The sequence below is a fragment of the Octodon degus genome, unplaced genomic scaffold (genome assembly GCF_000260255.1).
Source record: "Octodon degus isolate 3935 unplaced genomic scaffold, OctDeg1.0 scaffold00007, whole genome shotgun sequence".
Lineage (NCBI taxonomy): Eukaryota > Metazoa > Chordata > Mammalia > Rodentia > Octodontidae > Octodon > Octodon degus.
Window position 1 is genome coordinate 22,497,390 of NW_004524583.1, and position 8,755 is coordinate 22,506,144.

Consider the following 8,755-nt stretch of genomic DNA (forward strand, 5'->3'; position numbering starts at 1 on the left):
AAACCCTTCCCTAAAAAAAATAAAAATAAAATAAAATAAAAAAAGCAAATGCACCTGGTAGAATTAAAAGAAACCATGCAAATAATTGTTCCCTTGATGCAAACTTTGCAAAATCTTTTTCAGCTTCAAGTGAACCCACCAAATGATTTGATTCCTCAGAAGTCTTTTTCCTAAATCAGCAGACTGGATGTAACTACGCTGCAGGATCTTGGAGTTTTATGTTTCTTTAGCAACCAATATTTTTAAATAAACAGATTATTTAACAAAAGCATGAGTACTATCATACTGTTTTTTTCTAATCACATCTGCCACTTTTGTCCTAACCCCAGCACAGTGCTTTTCAAACTCTCTGCGCACAAGAACCATCTAAATGGTTAATACATAATATGGGCCCTTCTCCCAAAAGACCTACAGACATCCTAAAAAATGTGCATTTTTAAATAAGCATCCTAAATGATTTTTAGAATAAGACATGTTTGAGAACCAATAGCCTAGAAAATATGCTAAGTAAGTGAGAAAGATTGCAAAAATATTAAACACCAAGAATTAATGTTAATGTTAATTCTTATGTTTTTCCTTTGAAAATAGACTTAATGCAGTTGAAGCTTAAAGAAAATACTTTAAAATCTCTAGGATTAATTTTCATTCAGTTATTCTATCTATTATCTTAGGGTCTAGAGCTAAGTCAATAGGGAGTAAATTGCCAAAAAGACTCCTAAACTCAACCTAAAAAAGCAAAATTTTTTACAGTTATAATACTGAAAATAACTATAGCTCAGAGTAGTTTTACTTTTAAGCTTACTTGAACTGTGCCTCAACTAATGCAGTAAGCCTCTGAGGTACACACTAGTAATAAATCCACTGTGCAGACAACAAAACAAAATCTTTTTTTGATCTGATTTGTTTTTAATTAAGTATTATGGTCACATACAAATTTGTGCTCATGTTATACCTTCCTCACTTTAACCCTTCTAATGAGCTGACAGGAAGTACCACTACCAATCACACATACAACAGTAGTTTTAGTCTTGTGTTTTTAAATAGCTGTTTAAATACTACCCTTAACAGTAATTCAGTCTGACTTAAAGAATTCAAAAGTAAAGTCTAATGTGCTGTTAAATTATAAAGATCAACTATAAAATGTGAGAAATATTAAATATTCTTTATTTGGTATTATACATACACCACACTAAAATGCTTTCCATAAGTAAAAGGCAGCGCTATTTAGATACAGAGAATTCTAATTAAATTGGCATAGTCAAGACCAAAAATACAGACGTAGTTTTCTTGTCTTCATATACCCCCTTTAACAAGCTAACAAACACAAACTAAAACAGGGGAGTCTTGCTTGGTTTTGAGACAATGAAAGATTCTCCCAGTATTTAAACATATTCACATAACCAGTTATATGAATCTAAATATAAAACCAACTTTCAGTAGTTTTGAGTTGACATTCTCAATCTTTGTGAAAAGCCAAACATTACTAATCAAATCCAACCATATATTTAGAAGGGAAAACAGTATAGTAGTTACTGAACAGGAATTACTATCAAAACTTAAAAGAAAAAAAAAAGATACACATTTAACTACAAATTAATTTTATTTAAATCAAGACTGTCCAACAAAAATATTGTCAGCCACTCATGATCTGAATTCTGGTATATGAGACCTACTAAATTATGGTACACATACAAAAGCCATGATACATTTCTGTTCTGTAACAAATAAGGCAGTGACTATTACTCATGAGTAGCCTTTTTGAAATAAGCTATTAAGTCTCCCCTTTCTCCCTTTTTCTTGATGCCAGCAAAGATCATTTTTGTTCCTCAGATGTACTTCTTGGGATTCTCCAAATACTCCATCAGTGTATCCTCTCTCCAGGTCATACCTTTGTCCTTGCTGGCATCTGTGTTAGAGAATCCAGCAGCCTGACCTGTCTTCCACCCAAGAGACCCTGGAGATTTGGCCTGGTCTTGTTTGCCTCCCTTCTCAACAGTGTGGCACTGGGCACACTTCTGTACAAAAATTTTCTTGCCTTTCTCAACATCACCCATTTTTAAACCTGCTGCAGCTTCCGCACCAGGAGGTCACTGCTCTTCCCTCATTACCACAAGGAAAGTTCCAGTTCAGAAGCCTGACGTCCGCTCTCTAGCCAAGAAAACAAAATCTTAAAGAGAATGACTAATTTTCACTATGTTTATACAGCTAATAAGTAGTGAACCTAGGATTATTCCTACTCAGGCAAGACTATAGTCACCTACTGTAAAACATAAAAAATAGCAATTATTTTTATGCTCACTGCAGGAAAAATGCAATAAGAAAACAAATTAATTCTGTTTCTATTTACATTTATATTCCTGAAACTAATGTGCTATTGTATTAAGTTCTTAGAGAAAAAAATAATTTGCTTTTTAAGAATCATCTTCAAGGCCTAATAGCTTAATATACTGTCTGAATTCCCCAAGATAAGTTTGATAATACAACTTTCAGAGAAAGAGTTCCCAATCAATGTCCATGAAGTCAAAGATCCTATGAAACTTCAATACCTGTAGGTAGAAGCTCATAAAAGTTTCCTCCAAAACAGAAATCTAGGGGCTGGGGAGATGGCTCGGTAGGATAAGCGCTTGACTGGCAAATGCAAGGATCTGAGTTCAATCCCTGGTTCCGCCAAAAAAAACAAAAACACAGAAATCTACATGTACAGTCATGTGTCATTTATTAGGAAGATAGGTTCTGAGAAAGGCGTTGTTAGATGATTTCATTCTTGTGTAGGCATCACAGACTAAACCTACACAAACCTGGACCACCAGTATGGGCTAATCAATGGATATGACCTCTTGGTGCAATCAAGGGCAGTAAATGAGGTTACTGTACATGAGGCTGCTGTTGGCAAAATGCAGCATACTGTTTTATAGTAAAGTTTTTGTAAGTCTAAGTCATATACTCTGCAATAGTATAATACATAAACCAATTACATTTATTATCACTGTCAATGTACATAATTGTATGTGCTATCTTAAGTTACTGCAATATTTTCACAATTGGAAGCAAGGTAAGTAAACAAGGTAAGTTTGTTTACACCAATATCACCACAAATATGTGAGTAATGTATATAACTTTAGCACAAATATCATGTCATTAGGTAACAGGAATTTTTCAGTGTAATTATCATATGGATTACCATCATTATGTGCCTGTGATTACAAATGAAATGAATCTTTAAAAAGGACTCCCAGTGTAGAAGAATAATACAACAGAAATATATACATTTATTAGTCTCTTTTGCACTGCTGGAACAAAATACCTAACAGACACAACTTAAAGAAGAAAAGATTTATTTCTGAGCTTTCAACCATGGTAAGCTGGCTCCAAAGCAAACACAACTAGGCAGAAACAGCTGCTCCCCTCATGATGCCCAGGAAGTGGAGTACAAGGTCAGGGACCAGAGAGTTGCCAAGATCCCACCCCTAGAACCCACCCAGACACACCCAGAAGTATGTTGTACTAATTTCCTCAAAGTCTCTCAAGCCAATCAAGTTAATACTCAACGTTAACTATCATCATCCACCCCCTGTCAACTTGATAGCCAAACGCATCTCCTCAAACCATAGGCTCTCCAAATAGAGACAATAACAAGGTCATAATTCTGCTTAATAGGATGTAACTATCCTCGTACATTAAATCCTTCCCCTAAAATCTCAACACTTCCTGCACTGACCAACAGACCAAATCAAAAGTCTCTTCTAGCTGGGTGTGGTGTGCATGCCTGTAATCCCAGCACTTTGGAGGCTGAGGCAAGAGGATCGCTGTAAATTCAAGGCCCAAAGTGAATTAAAAGCCAACTTGAACTGCATAGTCATACACAGGCTCAAAAAGAAAAAAAAAAAAAAAAGGTCTCTAAGACTCACAGGACACTTTTAGCTATAAAGTCCTGTAAAATTCAAAAAGGACATTACAGGCTCCCATGATATAATGACATGTAGTAAGCATTCCCACTACAAAAAGGAGGATTTGAGGCAAAGAAAAGAGTAGGATCAAAACAAGACCAAAGCTCAGCAGAGGATAGATTAAGTCCTATAGTCCCATGTTTGACATTTAGAGTAAAGGCATGGCATTAAATGAACTCTAAAAAGGCTGGGCAGACATTGCCAATTGCAGCCCACCTGGCCTCCCTGGGCCTCAATGTTCACTACCTGTGATTTTCCTTAGCAAAGTCTGTTCCTTGTTCCTGGCCTTTCCAGCCTCCTGGATTCACTCTCACAGCTTCACAAATCAATCTCAAAGGGCTGCTGGCAGGGATTTTAACCTGGTCTCACATTGCTTGGCTTCACATAACTTCCTCTGAAGTCTGCGTGGAAGCTACCATTATACCCCATAACTCCTGCATTCTTCATGTCAGTAAAATCACCACCACAGGAATGATGCCAAAGTCTGCCACCAGCTGGAACACTGACCAGATCCACTTGGACCATGGCTCCAAAAGCCTCTGAGTGCCTGGAAGGCTAAGTATGGTGAAATGAATTCATGGTAACCAATTATTTAGGTAGTCCTTCTCAGTCACGGGGTCTGGGGAATCTCTTCTCAAATGAAAGATGTACATTTTTCTGCTCTTAAGCCTGCAATAATTGGTATCTTGCTGAATTCTGAAGTACAAAATACTTAGATTCTTTTTCATTCTACTCATCTCTTCAGCAACGACATCCCTTGGCCCTACCTTTACAAATGCTTCCTTTTTTGCGGAACCGAGAATTGAACTCAGGTCCTTGTGCTTACCAAGCAAGTGCTTATTCTATTGAGCCATCTCCCCGGCCCCATTTCTTTTCTTGACCAAACTGAGTTTTTTAAATCCTTTCACTCTGATTGTTTAATCTGATTGTAAACCTGGTTAAAAGCAGCTAGCAATACCCATGCCACTGCCTGATCATTGTGCTGCCCTGAAATGTCTTTTACTAGATTAGTCTGTTGCCTTTAAATTCAGCCTCATACAAAGTCTTACACCAAGGACAAGTTCTTTACTACAATGTAATATGAATGCCCTCTATTCCAAGTCCTAATAGAGTTGTCATTCTTATCTGAAAATTCAGTAACAGTCTTTATTGTACACATTTCTATCAGCATTCAGATCTTCTGAGTTCCTACTAGAACAGCACATCAGTCTCTGCTTATAACAGGCAAGGGTTTCTCTAGCTTACATCTCCATATCTTTCCAAACTCTTCCCACAAACCAGTTCCAAAGGCTTCTAAACCACATCATCAGGGACAGTGACAGAAATGACCCCATTTCTCTGGTACCAATTTGCTATGTTAGTTACTTACCCACTACTGAGAGAAAATACCTAATATATACAACTTAAAGGAAAAAAGGCTTGTTTTGGGCTCACATTTTCAGAGGTTTCAGGCCATGGTTCTCTGGCTCCAAGGCAGAAACATCACAGCACAAGGGCATGGTAGAAGAAAGTTTCTCAACTCATCCCAGCCAGGAAAGAGTGCAGGGCAACAGTGAGAGAAGGGTCTAGGGGTCAGGATAGTCTCCAGGATCTTGCCTTCATGACTTAGCCAGATACAACCAATGTGCTTTGCTAATTTAGGCACCTCTCAAACCGATTAAGTTGATAATCAAGATTAACTATCACAATACACATATGTACAAAAAAAAAATTAGCAATAACAAAATTTGAAATGGTACTTTTTAGCCACAGTTTTAATAGACTAATAGTTATACTCAATAGGAAAGAGAACTGAAATGAGTATAATTATACTGTAACGTACCTTAAAGACAAATGAACACTAATATTTATTCCTAGTCATACAAAAAAACACAGTATAATCATAAAATAATCCATAAAAGACATTTAAACTTTGTAACTACAATGATTAGTGCCCTCCCCTTATTGGAAAAGAACAATAATAGCTAATAAGAATAACTAAAATTTTAACACTGTATGAGTTTTATAATCAATATATGATCAAAGGAAAGACTAAAGCTACTGATTTAAAAGCTTTCTAAATAAATTTTATTTGGCTTTCTCTTTCTTTTCTTTTCTTTTTTTTTTTTTTTTTTTTAATTTTTTGGTGCTGAGGACTCATCAAACCCAGGGCCTCCTGCTTGTCCTTTAAATAACTATTAAATTACACAGATTTTTAAGAGTCTAGCCTGTTTCAGTGACATACACCTGTGATTCCAGCGCTGAGGGAGGCTAAAACAAAAGGAGCACAGTTCTGAGGCCCACCTGGGAACTTGGCAAAAATCTGCCTCCAAATAAAAATGAAAAGGCCTAAGACGTAGCTCAGTAGAGGAATGTCCCCAGGTTCCTCCAAAAAATAAAGGGTCTAGATACTAGATACTTGTATTCTAAAAAAGCCAAAGTTAAATAGATGATCAATGACTGTCCAGTCTATGGCAAAACTAAGTCTTAGATTTTCTAACAAGTGATCCATTATTCTTTGAAATACTCAATCTGTGTCCGGATTATTAAAATAAGGGACACAATGAAAGCATTTACCTTCTTCAAGTGAAGTAAGGGCCTGAGTTCAATCCCCAGTTCCACAAAAAAAAAAAAAAAAAAAAAATCAATTTCAAAATATTCCATATCAAGGGAGGAAAAAAAGCATGGAAAAGTGTTAAGGAAGGAGCTGAGGTAGCAAAAAGCTGCTATAATAAAAGAACTACAATAAAAAACGTATGCAGCAAGTGCCTATTTTGAGATTAAGAAAAAAAATGGGGCCACCATCACCATGAACAGTGTTAGGAAAGCACTCACAACACAAAGCCTGAGCCTGCTGCTTCAGTCTCTGGTGTGTGTAGTTCCTCAAAAGGGCCGCTCCCAGGATCTGTGCCCATCTATGTAGGCACTGCAGCACTGTGTTCAGAAAGCAATAAAAAATAGAAAGAGGTTCCTATTGAAGGACTGGAGTTCATGGACCAAGTATAGAAAAGCTACAAACTCTTATCTTTAACCCTGAAAACAGATTTCTCATCATAAAAGTGAGGACTCTGGATTTTTGTCAACTAAGGCTGTGATAGGGCCGGCCAAATAGCTCAGCGGATTAAAGTGCAAACAGGAACAGGGACCAGGGGTTCGATCCCTGGGCCTGCCATGCCAGCCCCACTCCTGGGGCACACTGAGATGGCAATTGAGACTGAACGTGGTGGCGCATGCCTGTAATCCCAGCACTTGGGAGGCTGTAAGCAGGAGGATCACTACGAGTTCAATCCAGTAGTCTACACTCTGTAGACCCTTTCCTAAAAAATAAAAAAATAAAAAAAAAAACTAAGGCTGTGATAGTAGCTGTGGGATCTGATGAATTTAGGAGATAGGAGCTTTATTTCTTCTTGATGCCTTCTTCTCAGTTGTAAATGATTAACCATCACTCTTGGAGATACATCTCACTTGTGCTGGCATCTTATAAAAGTCCAATGTGCTGAAAATGAACAATGTCTTCAGATTACAGTTGCAATGCATGGTCTGGAATTAGCTTTAAATATGCCTTGTACCAGTCTAGATGATCAGAGTTCCCTGATATCTTGGATTTGCTGCAAAAGACATTAAGTACACTGTACTGAGGTCACTGTTCATGAAAGCAATTGGTTAGGGCCTCCTTTTTTTCTCAGAGAGCTAATGTTCCAAAGGAGGATCCACGTATAACATTTCCAACCAATGCTGGGCAGTACAGTTTTTATACCAGTAGTATCTAACAATCAAGATCTCTGTCTGAGTTGGAAAGGACAGAGATAGCTTTTAACAGTTCTCTGCCTAAAGGTATCCAATTAAGATGTGAAAACTTCAGCCAGGCCTGGTGGTATACACTTGTAATCCTAGCACTTGGGAGGCTAAGGCAGGAGAATAGTCACAAATTTAAAGCCAGCCTAACCCAAAGAATGAGTTCAAGGCCAGCATGAACTACATAACAAGACCCTGTCTCAAAAACACCAAACAAAAAAGAAACAAAAAGATGTGAAAGTTTCAAGAATGTTGAAGTACCCAAGCAGGAGATTGCGCACCTACATCCCATGAGTAGGGAGAATGAGACAGAAGGACTCCAAGTTTGAGGTCAGCCTCAGCCAGCCTGGATGACCTAGCTAGACCCTATCTCCAAAAAAATACGAATGTTGAAGTAAACATCATTTCAGAACTGAAAGTGTAGTTGAGGAATTAGAAGAAAAACATAAATTATAGAGATTTGCCATTGACAACTTTCAAACCGAATTTATACGTCAACCATCTATCATTAAAAAAAAAAAAAAAAAAAAAAAAAACCTGTGGTTAAAAGGAAGAGCAAGGCACTTGCTTTATTTACTTTGTTTGCCCATCCTGCCCTATTATATCTGTAAGATGAAATAAATTGTAACATTTAGGGCTGGCCAAATAGCTCAGCGGATTCAAGCTCCTGCCTACAAGTGGGCAAAGGGGCTGGGGATTTGATCCCTGGGCCTGCTGTACCAGCTCTGCCCCTGGGGCGTGCTGAGATGGCAACTGAGACTGAACATGGTGGCGTGCCTGTAATCCAGCTCTTGGGAGGCTGTAAACTGGCAGATCACTATGTGCTCAATCTAGTAGTGAGACCCTGAACACCCTGTAGACCCTTCCCTAAAATAAAATTTTTTTAAAAATGTAACATTTAGTTTTTATTGTTTTGGGGGGGGGGCTGGTTTTTGGTTAGTTTGTTTGACTTTATGACACAGGGTCTCGAAATTCAGTTTAGGTTGGCCTTGAGCTCACTTTGTAGACCAGGCTGTTTTTGACCTTGTAATGAT

At 37.7% G+C, this 8,755-nt stretch overlaps 1 protein-coding gene and 1 pseudogene across 1 annotated transcript in view; both read right to left on the minus strand.

Annotated features, from left to right (window-relative positions):
* Mnat1 (MNAT1, CDK activating kinase assembly factor) overlaps positions 1–8,755 on the minus strand; it is a 328,673-nt gene that overhangs the window by 315,370 nt on the left and 4,548 nt on the right. The gene's annotated exons all lie outside the window — the stretch shown is intronic.
* On the minus strand, positions 1,740–2,054 carry LOC101579216 (annotated as a pseudogene).